This window comes from Lygodium microphyllum, chromosome 18, assembly GCF_053477565.2.
Source record: "Lygodium microphyllum isolate KBCC chromosome 18, Lygodium_microphyllum_v1.1.10, whole genome shotgun sequence".
NCBI lineage: Eukaryota > Viridiplantae > Streptophyta > Polypodiopsida > Schizaeales > Lygodiaceae > Lygodium > Lygodium microphyllum.
The window spans coordinates 92187580-92205727 of NC_141152.1; positions in this window are offsets into that span (position 1 = coordinate 92187580).

An 18148-nucleotide genomic window follows, 5' to 3' on the forward strand; every position below is an offset into this window, starting at 1 on the left:
ATCATCATTCGACTGCTCCTCATTTCCTAGGTGCACTTTCTTGCCATCTCATGGCTAAGGCCGAATTATACTTCAAATTTAGGTCATGCACCTTGGTCCATCGCCACTTGGTTTCATCCAAGAGACCCTTGAGTGATTTAAGATTTGTGGCTGGGTTACTACCTAATTTGTTCGCCAAGTGCTCTAAGATCTCGTGGAGGTCTTGTTTATTGTTTGGGATTTGCGTTAGAAGCTTGTTTGTATTCCTTGTTGTCTGAGAATGGAAGATCGATTGTGGCTAGCACATGCATCCAATCTCACTCATCCTCAAGGAAAGGGATATAAATAGTCAGTGGCTTGTAAGATTTCTTGATTTGAATGTCGCCCTTGAGCATAACTGAGATGGTGTCTAGGTGGACTAGTGTAGTCTTCCAAGTCTCCATCTCCACTCTTACCGCTTTCGTTAAATTTCCTAGGAAGTTCAAGCCATTACCCCAGTCTTCTATGACTCGTGCATTGCATATCAAGGGTCGGCCTAACATGATATCATAGTTCCCTCCTTTCATGACTATAAAGTCCACAGATAACTGGAATCCTACGATCTTCAATGGCTAATTTCTCAACACTCTGTATGGCTTCACTTTCATTCCCTTAGCTTGCGTAACATTGAACCTAGCGCCTTTGATAGGTAGGTTACCCCAAGCATAGAGTGCTACGTGGCTAAGTACATTGACTCCTACCCCTATGTCTACAATCCTTTTCCTCATGGTATCACCTAGAGCTAGGACCAAAAAGACACATGTATTTCAATGCCTTCCTAGAAAGCATTAACATGCAAAGACTTGGGTATCGAGTAGAGTGACATGATCGATATTTGGGTTACTACGTCATGTTCTTGCAAGTTAGATGGGGCTTGATCTATCAATCCCTCCATCCATTGCTTTAGCTCCTACCATAGGGTTGGATGCTGCCTAGGTAGATGTCGTAGGCTCAAAGCGATAGGGGTGGTCACCAATGTTGTGAGAAGGTTGCTAGTTGCTAACTTGTCTCCTAGTTCTGTGCTCCTTGACCAGTGGCATTGACTAGTAACACCATATTGGGGAATATGGGAATTTCCCATAAGTTTGGGACACGTGGTCAAATCTTGAACACTATAACTCCAAATCAAGCACTCTATAGCTCAATAGATTCTATTTTTCAAGTGCTTTTGAATGATAGGTCACATAATATAGTTTTGAGAAACTTTTGGGCATGTTATCCGAGTGCCACCTTTTTAGTATTCAAAAAATGGAAATTGGAATATTCCCAAACTCACTAATATTGTGTTTAGTTTGCTGGTCCATGGCATTCAAGTTTTGTCTTGGTGGCACAATTTGAGATGTGGACATGTCTCTCGATCATGTGGGAGAGACTAGTGTACTCACACTAGAGAGATCATCCATCTCATCCTTCAAAATGGACTCAGCATCCTTTAGGTTTTCTTGGTCTTCTCTCACCCACTCCTTGACTTTTTCTATGGCTTTGAGTTGGGGTACTCTTCTAGCTTAGCACTTCCTTTCTCAGAAATATTTGGAGCAGATGTTTTGGCCTCAACATCCGTGACTTTCTTTTCGACACACAATGTCATTGCACTTTTAGTTTTCAATGTGACATTTTCTTCACTTTTCTTTCTGATTGAGGTTGCATCTAGGTTATTAGACCCTAGCAATGATATACAGTCCTGCTTCGTCTACACACGGGTCATAACATACAACATGATGGGCGTGGCCTCCCCGTTAAATGCCTCAATGCCAACCTCAATGGAAGTGATGGTATAATTGCCAAACTAGAGAATGGTCTCCGCATAGGGAAATCGACAAAGAGGTGGGTGATTCCACACTCAATGCATCTGAGATCAACCTTATCTTGATTGGTTTTCTCCTTCTTGGGGCAAGACATGAAGAGATTTGTCATGGGTGACTACAAGTCTTGGCTCTTGGGTTTGCCCTCCTAAGCCTCTGCCTCTCCCTTTTCCTAATGCCATCAATGAAATTGGTCAATAGTCCATGAGAACTAGATTTCCCTCTTCATCGTATGAGGTGTAAGGGTTTACATAGGGATCCTCATCGTTAGGCTCCTCCAGGTAATGGAGTGGAGCGTTTCTTAGTGAATGGGTTACATAAGGTCCCAGTGGCCTAGGTATGCTCATGGGATTGATCTCCAATCTAGGGATGGATAGCTTTGCATCGTTAGGTGCTAGGAGGGCCAATGGGGCTCCTCTCCCAAATAAATTTGGAGGCCTATTCCCTAGGTAATGCTGGTTGTTGGACTATGAGTATGGGACTCTCTACGACACTCTGCAATGCATGGCATCATGACCAAACCTACCACAATTGGCACAAGGTTGGGTCCTAGGGTCCTCACACTCAACTGAAAGGTGTCTTTTGCCAAAATACACACATTGGACCATGTGATCTCATAGGTCTCCTCATCATTTCTTGCAGTCTAGCTAGCTCCATTTTCATCTTTGCTAGCTCCCAAGAGTCAGTGCCCTTCCCTTTGTCTTGGTTTCTTGGGCATGATCATTCACTAGATATTTTTCCCTTTCTGCAGTTCTATAGTTGGCTTCATCTCGATTCAAGCTCCTAGAGCTTCTCTCCTTAAGTTGGTCATCCATTCATATGGCCTCTCCAAAAAGCCTAGCTAACACATATCTCTACAAGCTTGAGTTGCCTGCCCAAGGCCTTGTAGAGTTTCTCATTATGTATTCCATTAATGAACACAGAGGACACCACTCTCTCAGTGGATCATTTGTTTGTTGGGATTCTCTTATAGAGACTCCACATGTGAGTAACGTAGTCCTTGATGTCCTCTCTGTTAGCGTGCTTGATATTCATTAGCCATACTATAAGATTATGGCCTTCGAGAATTTCTTAATGAAGATAATCCCGAGGTCATTGAAATCATTGTGCTCCGCGACATCTAGGTTTGTGTACCACATCCTACCCTTATTGCCTAAGCATAGGCCAAAAGCTTGTGAGTGCTGGGAGAGATCCGTAAGGCCATTAGCCTCGTAGACATGCTCGAGATTTTCTACAAAATTGTATGAGTCATTGCTTGGCTGGTACTTGTCTAGTTGCTTTGCAACTACAAGGATTCTCGATTGGTTCTTTGAACCTTGGGTAACTCCTAATCCTGCAAGCAATGATATCGCTAGTGTTGTCATTCTTTGCTCTACCGACGTGTTGTCTATTAGTCACTTCGTGAGAAGCTTACTCATAAGTCTGCCTCTAGCGCTCTCTCCCTCTCTGCATTTAGTCCTATTCGGTTTTTATTTGCTAGGGCTAGCATTTCTCGCATTTCTATATCCTGCTGCAATCTCCTAGCCTACTATTGTTGACTGTATGTTGCAATGCCTTGCAAGACTTTTTGCACCAACTTTCATTCATCTTCAAGGTCCACTATGATGTCTTATGATGGTTGTCCATGGTATTCTACCCTAGTTTGTGCATCGTATGCATCCATCATCGGCTGGTTTTCGACCAAGAAATCTCCCAAGTTGAGCTCCTCATTTCCACATTTTCTACTGACTTCCGCCATGTCTACGGTCTCATGCTCCACTAAGTTTTCAATGAGTTTGATAAACTCAAGCAATGTCGCACTCCCAATGGTATTGCTCCTTTGAATCGTCTAGCCTTCTATGTTGTGTTTGTCACTTGGTCCTACCAATTGTGTTTTCTTGATCCCCTATCTACATTTGAGGGTCATCTCCTATTGGTGGGTTCATTCTATTTATTAAGTCTAAGTGTGTTCCTTTTTATTGATAGTCAATCCTCAATTTACATTCACTTAATGTGTGTGTGGTGCTCTTTTCTATGCACTATGTGAAATCAAGCTTTCAAATTTTCTAAGTGTTGAAAACAATGCGGATGTGAATATGAGATAATGAATGCAGCTCCTGCAGTTCGATCTAAGTTCGCAGTCGACTAGGGCTTTATACTCAGTTCACTGGGTGCTCTCTCTAGTCTGTAAGGTCTATGCTCTATTATTCAGCTCTCATTCAAGGTCTAATGGGGGTCTACAGGTCAATTTAGAGCTCTATGAGGGCTAAAAGCTAACGTGACTGTCAGTGGTTATGTCTAGCCATCCGGCTACAATTTCTAAGGTCAATTGCAGCTATAAGGCTTTAGAAACCTTCCTAGGATGCGGGAGGTGTTCTACCTCACCTGGAGTGAGTGGCGTTTGTCAATCTCTCCTATCAAAATTTTGGTCTAATTTAGTAGTGTCCAATTCTGCAGTGTCTGATTTCACAGTGTTTGATCCTCAGAATTGAACATCTAATTTTAACTATCCAATTTCAAAGTGTCCAATTGTGGCATGTTTGAGTGTGAAGCATGCGATTTTGACAGGTTTAATTTTGGCATGTTCGAGTGATCTCGATGGTTGAGTGTTTGAGTCCAATTTTTATGAGTTTGATCGCTTGAATCAAACAAGGTGTATGTCCAATCGGACAGTTGAGGGATGGTCTAATTTTCAAGATTAGACATATAACACCTGATTGGACAAGTCAAATTAATCCGAATGTCCGAATTCCAAGAATCAGACGTTCAAGTGTCCGATTCTGGGAATTGGACCCTTGCAAACCGTGTTCAATTCGGCTGGTCATGTTTCTAATCAAGGCCAAAATCGAGTCGATGGTAGCAATTTTGGGCATGCCAAACCAAACGACCTTTGTGAATGCAAGAATGAACAAGAGGCAAGGTTAGTATATACTTGGGATGGCTAGACAATAGAAACCCTAACATGAAACACTTTGATTTCTTGATCCTGTCCTACTCTAAATGCAACAACAATCAAAGCCTAACTCCTAAAATGATTTTTCCTACTTGTCTACTCATCAAAAACCCAAAATACTTAGTTGTTTTGAATATTAAAATCCCCATATCTCTTATCTATCTCAAGCATCTGTTTGTGGATGAAACCCTACTTCGGCGCTTGATTTGAGGCACGCAAGTGCTCAAGCTTGAATCCGTTGATCCCTACAATAGAACCAAAATGTAGTGGGAGCTCACACTCAACCACCAAGATCCATGGACTGCTTATTTCTTCAAGCATTTCAAGCAAGCACAAATGGCTATCTCTCACCTATCCAGCACACCTTCAATCATATGGGGGTGTAGTGAGCTTACCTTGATGCTCGAATGAGTAGCCTTCTTCCTCAAGCAAGCCGGTAGCTCCATGATTTGAGATGCAGGATCAAAATACCTCAAGCCTTCTCCTTCTAGCGCCATCCTCCATAGCCACACATGAGGCAAGAGAAGAGAAGAGAAGAAGGAGAAGAAGAAGAAGAAGAGAGGAGGTGATGGAGAGATTCTTCTCCACAATCCCTCACCCTCATACACTCACTCCCTTACACTCCCTCTCTCAAGCATACACAAGTAAGCAAGGAGAGAAGAAGAGAAGAAGAAGAGACCGCTTTTGCCACACACCAAAGAATGAGCTCCTCATTTACTTTTTGAGTTTACAAATCCTTAAATCCCTTGGGCACCCATCCCCTTTTTTACATGACCGGTCATCTTGCCAAGGTTCTCTTTCTCTATTCCCTTCTAGTTGCCTTATCCCTTCTCCTATGTCCATTTAGACTTTACAACTTGCACAGGAGGGAGCCAAACACTCTTATAAAATCAATTACATTTCACCGTGCACTTTCCTTGCTAGAGCCCTCGAAGGTTCTCCTTCATCCTTGAGAGAGCCTTCTTAATCCTTGAAAAAGCTAAAGGAACCTCGCGCTCTCATAAAATGAATTACATTGTGCTCCACATTTTCCTTGTGGGAGCCCTCAAAGGTTCTCCTTCATTCTTGAGAGGACCTTGCTAGAATCTGTGATGCTCTCCCACGTTTTTTTCTGATCTTGCCTTCTCCTCCAGTTTTCCTTCTTGTGCAGAATGAGCTTCTTCATTCACTTTTTGACTTAGGCTTCCTTGGTCATCCTTTGCTTCCGTGTAATAGTTGTCTTTAGTTTCGTCAGAAAGTACCTATATATTTTGTAAATGAGAGAAAAGCCTTAAAAGGTCTCAAGCCAAGTATGAAGTTCAAGAAGAAATATTTTTGTCCTACATAGTAGTGGAGTAGGTTTTTGACTGCATCTTTTTTTAAAATGAAATATCTCATTCTTTTGCTCTCCATTTTTTGGGAGCATGTGCCATTCAAACTACATCACTATAGTGTATATGTGAATTCTATATTCTCTGATGTTTGTGTGTGTGTTTTATCCTTGTAATATGGACATAAGGTTGAAGAAAAAGATGTTTAGAGGTGGATGGTGGTTGAAGTTGAAGATATTTTGGAAGAATATGTGATGAGATGCAGAGAAAAATCTTATATACATTATTGGTTTAATTTATGTGTTTAATTATTTAAGGAAGGAATGGCTCATAGTGGTTATGGTTTTTCTTTATATCTATTGTTAGATTTAGATTTTTTTAAAAAGAAGACATGTTTGGATCATGGATTTATTTGGATTGGAGTTAATGATTGAAGATAGCTATTTTAGAGCTTTTATTCTCTTTTTTCAATGTTGCAAGGATGCTCCCTGATCAAGTGTGGGGATATATTGAAGACTGAATTAACTTACTTTTTGAGCCAATTTTTGTTATTTTTGTGAGCTAAATTGGTTGATTTTATGGTTAATTGATTGGTCTTTTAATGTTTTGAAAGTGTTTTGGAATGGTTTGAGTAGGTTTGAGAAGCTCATGATGATTTTTAGTTGAGATATGATGTACTGATTAGTTCTGTGGTACATTCTATTTGGTTCTAATAGGTCTGTTTTGCTTCTGTTTTTATCTTTTTTCTTTTTGATCGAGAGATTATGATTGTAAATGAATGGTTGAAGGAATGATTGAGAGTGTGTTGGATAATTTTTGATGGTTTGAGTTGGTTCTGATTTAAGCTATATGATTTTCTTGCCTCATATAGACCTTTTGTGAAGTGTTATGTAGAGCTTCTGTAAATCTTATGTTTTGTTCTATATGCTTCTATAAGTGTTTTGAGGGATGAATTCTTAGCTTGGAAATGTTTAGTAATCTTGGAAAGAGATGAATGAAAGCTCTTTGAAGCTTGAAGAAGTAGCTGATAAACACTTGAACTAAAGACTGTAGTGATAGTGACAATTGTGAGCTTGCAAGGGTCATTGTAGTGTATTTGGTGACCTTTTATACAAAAGATACCTTTTGGGAGGAGTATCCACGACCAAGAGAGGATTATTGAGTGTTATTTTTTGTTATTCTCATGTACTATTAAGAGAGAGCATATGTGGAGAGATAGTGTATGAGAGATAGTGAATTTCTATGAAGAAACATTATATTTATGAGAACAGACTTTAAAGCTACACTTCAAGTGCAATAGAAACTTGAGACTCGTAAAAGAGATATTTTTTGTGCAAAATGAAACGACTATGGATCAAGGAGCTCGAATTTTCCTAGATGCATTTTGACGTCAAAAATCCAACACAAGTGTTCATTTGTCAATTGAAGTCAATTTGACCCCCCATTTAATGGCTGTGAGGTAATGGATCAAGAAGCTAGATAGAAGGTAATGGAGGACAGGGTGATAGATTATGATACCAGAAAGCTGCCCATACATTCAAATCGCAATTCTAAGGTCATTTTCTTCTCCAATCAGGTCAAAACCACTTATGCGCAAGTGTCAACATGGAAAAATGAAATTAGTTACTTTGTAAGTTATGCCTTAATCATAGTAAAGAGACCAAAACACAAAAAATGCTCACAAGATGGGGAGGTGTTTTTTTTTTCGATGCCCCTTTCTCCTTTAAAAAAAGGTCATTTTTGCACATGTAATGATCTTTCTCCCCCTCTTGTGCTTGAGTTCCACCATTTTTTTTTCTCTCCTTTGCTCCAATCCTCAAGAAGAATGATGTAGTAATCAGTAAGATCCAATTTTAGTATTTGTCTCTCATCTTTGCTCCTTGTTCATATGGCTATTTATGAGAGAGAGAAAGGGTTTGATTTGACAAATCAATGATGGATGATGGCTCGAAACTATAATGGCACGTTGATCAGGTAATTTGAATGCAGTAGCGGTTAGGTAACTGTGTCAATAGTTCCATTTCCTTGAAATATGAGATGTACATATGCGAATTTTTGAGTAAGCGATATTTATTTAATTTTTATGATGAACCGTTAATGCGTATGATAGAAAGATGGTTGCAAATGGTAAAAATATGTTTATGATGTCTATAATTCCAAAACTTCATTCATTTTTCTTCCTGTTTATTAAAAATAATAAAATTGTAAAACCCAAAATACGAGATTTAATGGAAAATGGGCTTGTTCTTGGGTTTTGGATATGGAATGATGTTCATATGGCATGAAAATGAGTATGCTAATGGATAACACTTCACATAAGTCATACAAATTATAAAAATTATAAAAATCGATAATTTATGTTGAAATAAATGAAAATTTCATGAAAAATAGTTAAATAAAGAGAAAAATAGGAAAAAATAGTTTTAACGTAAAAATATATATTAAATTAGAAGAATATTTATGAATGTATAATAAAGGTGAAGCATGAGGGTTTGCCTCAGTTTTCCTTTATTTATGTGTTAAAGTTGTATTGTTTTAGGACCTCTTTCTATGTAAAATTATCATAAAATCTCCATACATTTGTGCAAGCAATCTAAATGTAAATGGTGTGGGGTGTGGGGTTGAAATGGAAAGATATTTGATTAAGTTGTTGATTTCTTTGCATATATATCTTAACATATAGACTATGGTTCATGTAAGTTTTAAATGGTTTAGTAGCATAGGTTGGCCCATTGTTGTTCCTTAGCAACACAACATGATGCTAGTAGAAAGAAATCATGAAAAGATTGATTGTGTGCTGCATGTTTGCTTGTTTTAAGTTAAGTTGTTTGAGCATGGAGTGCTATACACATTGTATGTGCAATTTAAATATGGTATCATAAGATAAGTTCCTGGATGCATTTCAATTGTGTGTTTAGGTGACAATCAACATTAAGAGTGTAAGATTCCCCTTTGTTGTAGGATAGTGTGATATATTGAAAAACTAAATTAAGTGAGGAATATATATAGTCTCTTGGATTTTTATGTTTATATAATGAGAGAACTTTGTTACGTTTGTGTTCTATGTGTAGGACAACGCATCTTGGGGCCAATTCCTGGGGTGTAGGAGAGTCGTAGGAGCCACAACATTCTTTTGGTGGGGGGAATCTCTTTAGGTATATGAATCAAGATATTGATCACCTATATGTTTAGATACTCCCTTTATTGGACTGCAATCTATATAAATCACAAGGGATTCACTAGTAGAAATAAAGATACATCACCTACATGCAAGAAATATATGAAAATATCCCTTATCTACCCCCTATTTATGGGACCATACCTTATAAAATGTACTTTCCTTCCCTTAAATAAGCTCCCTCCCCCTTACACTCATGTGGTACCATATGGTAAACCCTAGTAGACCCCCTGGGATACAAATGCGTGACTTGTTTAAAGTAGTGTGTAACCTTCAAACTATCCTAGCCGCGAGGCCATGAGGGTATCTTGGTGAGCATAGGACTCTCAGTTAGAGTTCTAGAGCCAATGTCAGACACCCCTTTTAGGTCCCAACAAGTGGTGCATTTATCAAGAACCACTAATAAGTGGCAGTTTTTGAGTCTTGGTTATTTAGGAACTATTCACTTAAAGTGTATACCAAAAAGCATTGAAATGGATGCTTTATTTCCTGATAGACACCATCAAGACAGAGATTCAATAATAAGAAAGAGTTGAAAGGGCTAGACATAAAATTGAAATCATAAGGACATATTCTCCTAAGTGTAGTAGTCTAACATCCATAAGAAAGTGAGATCTTATTGACCCAATTAATATCCCAGCTAGTCCATCATTTAGGGGGAGGAGGAAGCTCTAGTGTTCCACTTTCTTCAAAAAGTTAATCTACTTGGAATGGAAGTGTAACCCCACCAATACAAATCCCTAGATCAAACTTGATTGTCATGACAGTGCAACCCATTGCGATACCTACAGGAATGTCGAATTTGCCAGCCCTTAGGTTTCCCTCTACCCATCATTAATGGGCTAGTAGAGGAAGATGCAAAATTTCATGTTAGTGAGTTTTAATAATTAATGTTCAATTTCCAAATTCAGGACAAAGGACATCTTATGATGTTTTTCAACATGACTTTGAAAAGAAGAGCTGCAAGTGGTATCATGACTTGAAAGCCCGAACCAGGATCGACTTATTCTTTGTGGCCTTCCGAAGTAAGAGTTTTCCCTTGAGAGAGGTGGATAGTATTAGCTACATGTTTTGAATGTGACACATTGAGAGCCCCATGAGAATGCTTGAACTTATGCCAAGAAATTAAAAGAGGTGTTTTTCAAATTGCAAACCTCTATTCCTATTCCACTACAAGGATATGGAGGCATAGCGATGGCACTTCCTGATGCAAAATAGCGGCGTCACTATTTGTGTCACAAATGAGACGTAAATAGCGACGTGAATAGTGACGATGCTCAGACGAAAAAATTCAAGTGGAAACCCAAGCATGTTATTTTGCATGAACGAACGAAAGAGAGAGCAAAATCCATCTTGCATTTAAGGGGGAGAGAGAGAGAAAGAGAGAAAGAGGGAGAAGGAAATATTCTCACCGCCGCCGCTGCCATTTGCAAAGAAGAGGAGGAAGTGTATAGAGAGTGAAGAGGAGCCGCCATAAAAAGGAGGAGCTGTCGAATCCATCCTGGGGCCTTTGCGGTGAGTGCATTGTTTCTTCTTACTTTATTTTTATTTTTTCTCCTTTTCTTTTACTTGTTTTTGTTAAAAATCATGTGTATTGAGAGAGAAAGAGGAAGAGAGAAAAGGAAAGAAGGAATGAGAACGAGAGAGAGGGAGAAAACATTAAACATAATAGGAAAAGAGAGAAAGAGAGGGAGAGGGAGGGAGGAAGGGAGGGAGAGAGAGAGGGAGGGAGAGGTTGTTGTTATTGTTATTGTTGTTTTATTTCTTCTTTTCTTTTTTTCTTGTTTGTAGTGGTAGTGGTAGTGGTAGTGGTAGTGGTAGCGGTGCGGTAGTTGTTGTTTAATTTCTTATTTTCTTGTTTGTTGTTGTTTTGGTGGTAGTCGTGGTAGTGGTAGTGGTAGTGGTAGTGGTAGTGGTAGTGGTAGTGGTAGTGGTAGTGGTAGTGGTAGTGGAGAGAGAGAGAGAGAGATGTTTTGTTAAAGGAAATGAGAGAGGGAGATGAAGAGAAAAAGAAAGAAGGAACAAGAGAGAGGGAATAAACATACAACATAATAAAGAAAGAAAAAAAGAGAGAGAGATGGAAGAAGAGAAGAGAATGAATGGGTAAAAAACAAAGAGAGAGTGGCGGTGAGGTCCAATTGAGGTCTAGTGCAATACCATGAGACATAAAACACTCCAACATACGTTAATTTGTGGGTGGGTGGAGAGTTTACATATGTTAATTTTGTTGAGTTACAAGAGAAGAAATCCCTTCTCAAACAATTTAAGAAAGAAAAAAAGAATGATAACAAAAACAAATTGTTAATCGTAACGTAGACCAAATGGAAAACGATAAAGGTCGTGATGTTCAAGATCACGAGGCGTATCTTAATCAGCATGTCCCATGTCCTTGCTCTCAATGTAAGCTGGCAATTAGATGAAAATGTCGATTGTCTATAGAACATGCACGACGCTTCGGCGAGTTTCAATCTGAGATCATTGATCAGGAAATCTCAGATTTTGAGCAAATAGTAAAAAAAGTGTATATCAATCATGCATTGTATTTGCAAGCTAATTGAATACCATATACAAAAACATTGGGTATAGCTAGAAAAGTTTCTATCCAGGGAAGTGACGTCTCGTCCCAAGGAGGAGTGCACCGTTTGCAGCTATTTAGAAGAGTTTGTGGGTGTGCGATGGATGGAGTACCTGAGCCAATCCACCACTTGGAAGGTACTTGCCAATCTATACCGTCAATACCAAAGGAGATAGACAGCCTTCCAAACTGACCTACAATCTTGGAGCCTGAGATGGAGTCAATGATCGATGCATTGATGCCCATGGATGTCGAGACTTTTGATCTGCTTAGAGAGAAAGCATCCATACCATTATATGATGGGTGCTGAGTATCTCACCTGAAGACACTGCTTGCACTCCTAAGTGTGCAAGCAAAATACGGGTGAAGCGATGCGAGTGTGACCAAGTTGTTCAAGCACCTTGCACGTACACTTCGTTGATTTTATTTTGGCACTTTATCAAGGTGTTTTATGCTTTTTTTTCAAGTTACTGAAGTATCATATATTACCACTTGCAAATACCATGCCTGAGTCTCGTGATGATGCGCGACATGTTTTACAAAAGCCTGGCATGGACTACAATAGCATCCATGCATGTATCAACCATTGCATACTATTTCGAGGAGAATACAAGACTATGGAGACATGTCCAAAGTGTGGTGCTCATAGGTATCGACAAGACTTGCAAGGGTAAACCATCCCTCAAAAAGTTTTTAGACACTTTCGGTTTATCCCTCGCATAAACCACATGTTTTGTACATCTGACATGGAGAGCTTGACAACGTGGCATGCACAGAATAGGTCCACAAATGGAGTTCAACGAATATCAGCAGATTCATGTGCATGGAGCCACATTGACTCTACCTTCCCAAGCTTTGCCCGAGAGCCAAGGAGTCTTTAGCTCGGTCTTGCTATGGATGGCATGAACCCATTCGGTCTGCGCTCAACTTCTTACAGTGTGTGGCCTATAGTCCTTGTTAACTACAATATCCCTCCATATCTTATTCATTCTCAGCCACTACAAAGTCAAAAATATGGACATATATCTTTGTCCATTAGTCGATGAGCTTAAGATTTTGTGGAAGGAGAGGGTCATCGTGCAAGATATGAGCAAGCACGATGGTCGATGGTCGAGCCATTCTCATATGGACCATGCATGAATTTTTAGGATTCAAAGAGTGCTCAGGTAAGTAGGCTTCTGTTCTCGTTGGTAATATCTATCATAGCTCGTTCAAGTTTGTATTCACTAGATAGAGGTATTGGGACAGGTTTGATTACCTCACATTATCATGCATGTCCATTGTGTGGGCCACATTAGACTCTCGAAGGTCACAAACCATGAAAAAGATGGTATATCAAGGACACGCCACTTTCTTACCAGAGAGTCATGAACTTAGGGATGACCTCCAGCACGTATGAATGCCCAAATCCGGTACGAGCTCAAAATGGTCCACATAGAGTATGAAATGCAATGATTCTCAATTTTCTACGAGTTGCCATATTGGACCCACTTACAAATCAACCACTTGTTGGATCTCATGCATATTTTTAAGAAAGTGGGTAGCTTGCTATGGAACCACATCATAGGAAAGAGAGACACTGTAGGGGCATGAATGGATTTGAAGGAGGTAGGCAAGATGGAGGCACTTTGGCCATTGTCGAGTGCTGATGGTCGCTTACAGCTACCTTGCGCTCCTTGGGTTTTTTCCACTAAAGAAGAGTGCATTGTGAAGTAAATAGTCAAGTCCCACACTCCGAAGAGTATGATGCGTTCTCTCAGGTCCACATTTTCTAAAGATGACTAATCATTAGGGCTAAAATCCCATGATTGGCATAAGATATATTAGGTTTTTACTATGAATGGATTGTAAGTGGCCTGCGTATTTGTGGTAGTTTGTACTACTGATCGCGATTACATGATGCCTTACTCCAGAAATACGCAGGGTAATCTACAAATTGTCGACTTTAGTGCAATGGATCTCACAGAAGGAGATTAAGACATCCTCTATTGAGTCCGCGAGATGGGGAGCAATGGAGATGATCTGTCTCTTTGAGAAATACATGCATATCAGCATGCTCACAATACAAATCCACCTTCTTGTGCATCTTGTAGATGAAGTGGAGATTGCTGGACCTATCCATGCACAATGGATGTTCTTCTTGGAGTGCTTTATGAAAATTGTAAAAGGCTTTATGCGACAATGAGATCGGCCAAAAGGTAGCATGGCTGAAGGTTGGTTGGTGTCTGAGGTGCTAGTGCATATTTCACAATGGCTACCAATAGTGGATTCAGACAACAATATGATATGGTCATTGAAGGACAATGATAGACTGATCGGAGATGTGGTGGTTGAAAACAAGATAGAAAAACAAATGGATGCTACAATGGAGGAGAAAGTGAATTGCTTTTGTATGTTGCACCATGCCTCTATGGAGATATGACTCGCTAAGTACCAGCAAGCTATGAAATATCGAGAGGAAGCACGATCTGAATTTCAACGTAGTATGCGCCATCAATTGATTCAATATCTTGAGGGCATGGAGGAGATGCTGCGGTTTATATCAATGCGATGGTTGCATGGAGATTTGACCGTAGCGTCTTGCAAAGGGGCAGAGGTCTCAATCGAGGAGTGGGAATTCTCGAGGGGATGTAGTCCAAAGGTGATGAAGTGTTTAGGGTTTGTCGTATCTATATTCTATATGCGATAACTAATTGATTGTTTCAATATATAGTACAAAATATATAGTGCGGCATGGTCACGTGGATGACATTTTCATGTGGAGCGTATTGACAAAATGAGCTCCACAACAGATTGTGGTATCATGGCAAGGTTCGAGCAAGAGAGCCGATGATGAGTAACTGATCCAAACACTGTTATAGATAAGATGGAGTATTTTGGGAACTTGCAAAGCATTGTCAGAGTGGACTATTGTAGCTTCTCCATGATCCTATTCGATGTGTAGTGGTTCAAAGTGGTACTTGAAGGAGTTGGGGCAACAGTTTGCGACGAGGTCCATCTGGATTTCTCAAAATAGATTCTGAAAAAAAATGGATGGATTTGTGCGACACGTTTGTGTTGCCGGCCCATTGTGAATAGGTGCATGAACTCATGTGTTTTTTAATTGTATTACGACATGGTACATGTCACAATAGTTAAATCTCCCTTGTACGTGATTCTGAACATGTAGTTTTCTATCCAAACCCTCGATAACCTGGATAGTGATTCATTATACCTTCAGCTCCCCGAAGTGTGAGAGTATATGATCAAAGTGATGTTTCGAGCATAGATGAGGACAATATGCAAATAGAGGGGTTGATATTGCAAGGGGTGGAGGCCACTGAAAGCTTTGAGCATGTAGAGGAGCAAGCATTGGGTAACAATGATGGAAATACAGGAGTTCAAGAGTTCTTTGAGAACGAGGTGGACTCATCCTTTTGTGGTGACATGTCTATCGACCTTCCAATGTATGCAAAGTTATGTCAGGAGATTGACATGGGACCATAGGATACTTCATACTTGGAGCATCCACCTACTCAATTTGTTGACGAATCGCTTATAAGGGTACATAAGATATGCATTTTAAGTAAGATCATTTTTCTAAGATTTATATTACCGTGCTTTGTATGATTTATATTGATTATGCTAACATCAATTTTTGTCTATGCAGGTGACCTTTGTGGATATTTAGATCATCAAGATGAGTCCACAGATGAGTGAGAAGGAGCTATAGGAGATCTTCACGTGTATGTCTCCAGTTGAGATGGCGAGATTCAGAGATATGGTGGACCAGGAGTTGCCTCCGACACCATTAGGCCACTCTCTTAGATCTATTTCGGCGCGCTCTAATGCTTTAGTTTTTAGCAAATGAGGTTGACGCTCTAGACTTGGGCCAGACGGAGGGAGTGGTTTAGGGGATGCTGCGGAGATCCGGATGCAGTGAGCCTACGATCAGCTCGAGATGTAGGTACTACTCCTCGCTCTCATGGCGGTTCAAGAGCATGGCTCAAGTGGTTGCTATGGAGGTACCAATGTAGTGTCTCTGTCTTGTCGTTCTGTTGGAGTTGTGTCACCTCTCGGATTTTTCACACATGTGGGGACAACTACTCCAGCCACTCCAACTTTTGCTCAATCATCTGCAGGTGGCACCCCTATGGGTGCTACTTCGAGAGATACTACCCCGGTAGGTACACCAGATGTACATGGGTCTCCTGGATATGCCCAAGAGCGTGGTCGCAGGTGGGAGAGGACCCATCTTAGGCATATCCCAGAGGGGTATGCCTACCTTGTAGATGATATGTCACGATCCATCATAATGAATGATGAGGGGAGAAGGGTGATGGCTTGCATGAGAGAGTTGTGCCAATAAGTTTCTCGGCACAACGTCTTCGATCATTGGAAGAACATACCAGAGGGGAGCAAGGACTACATAGTAGCATCCTTGCATGAGGAGTTTCCGATTCCAACCACAGCAGATAGATTTTCTACAGGTTGGATGATGGAGTGCATATGTGCATACATGTCACACAGATGATCGAACACACGCAAGGAACTCAAAAGTGGGACTTCAAAGCCCGAGTGGCTAGATGGGAACAACTGGCACCGACTCAGGGAGGAGGCTACAGATTCTCCAAGATGTTGGAGACAGCAGCACGAGGCAGTGAGAGCACAAATAGAGACCAGAGTAGTCCATCATCTTGGGAGTGGCGGCGACATGACATATCTGGAGGACTTTGTAAGTTTTTCTTTTGTTTTGCTTGCTTATTTTTTTACAATATCCTTTGTACTGACAATCGTGTTTCTAACAGCTATATTTTATTTTCTTTGCAGCACTTCATTACAAATCGTGATCTCACCAGCCTTGAGACTCGATATGCAAAGAGGCACGGTCTCACTGCATTGATCAACCGATTGTATGGACATGACTGCCCTATAAGTCACTCATCTTTCTTGTCCATAGTTACTATGTTTAATTAGAATGCATTATTGTATGGTGGACTGATGTGTAGTTGTTTCTTTTTTTGCAGAGTCTGTTCGATGCTCCTTTGCGACGGGACAAAGTTTCAATGGCGAGGATCTATAGCTCGCCCTTGGATCCCTGGAGCTCACATACCCTTCTTTTTTGGTCACATGATCTATGTAGACATTCTCTATGTAGTAGTAGTATCTTGCCATGATTGTACCGATCTCTTTCATTATATGATCATGTATTTATTTCATGTATCAGTGTTATGATTTAAGTACACTTTGCCTTTATTTACGTGAGCATTGTACACATTACTGAAACTATTTTGTATGGCCCAAATAAAGTACATAGTGCTATATGTGGCAGGGCAGCCACCACAATTTTTTTTTTCCATGTTACCATCGCTAGTAGCATCACAAATTTACTGCACATGTCGCTATTAGCGTCGCAAAATGCATTGCAAAGCATCGTTATGAGCGTCGAAATTTGCGTTGGTATGAGCATCATATACTGACACAAATAGCTACATTGATAACGATGTTGATAACGATGCTGATACCGACTATTCTATGCCATCGCCAATAACAACGTTTTTTGCGATGACAAGGGCAAATTTCTTATGAACATTTCTGTCACTTTTAATGTTGGTATAATTCCTACATCTTGTAGTGTTCCAGTGGCTATCCAATTGGAGTGCTTTTTATATGGATTAGACTTCAAAATCCAAGCGCAATTGAGTAGTGTTGCTCTTGTTTGTTGAGATATCGAGCTCCACTCGTGATACGCCAGGGTGACCGTTGAGTACTTATGTCACCGACTTGTCAGTTGCAGACGCGGTTGGTACACCGCCGATGAATAATAGCTACATGATAGCTATCCTTATCTACTCTAGTTCGTGGCTCAGTTAGTATGCCACCTTAGTTAGTTGAGTTTGGTTTGAGACCCATACATAGGGTTCTTCTATTTCTTTGTACTAGAGTTCTTTTGGCTTACACAACTAAGAAGAGGAAAACTGTTTTCAGCCTCCACCCTTGTGTGTCTTCCCCCATTGTGCAAGCAAGAAAGCTTCAAGCGAGACTCCTTCCTTCTCTCCCATAATCTTGACATGGTATCAGAGCCTTGTTCGTGGTAAGGAGCTCAAGAAAGCAAGCCAAGCTCGCGGTGGTCTGGTAAGAGGAGCAGTGTTGCTTTCATTTTCTGTTTTGGGAGCAGATCTCTGCAGGTAGCACAGCTGGAAATTGCAGGAGTGCATTGTCTCAGGTTGAGACGCCCTTCGCGGTGAAGCAAGAGGGCAGTATATGCTGCAGGAAAGGGCTTTAGCCCCAGGCGACCTTGTTTTTTTGATTTAGGGCCATTTCGGGGCCTGTTTTGCAGACGGAAGTTTTCTG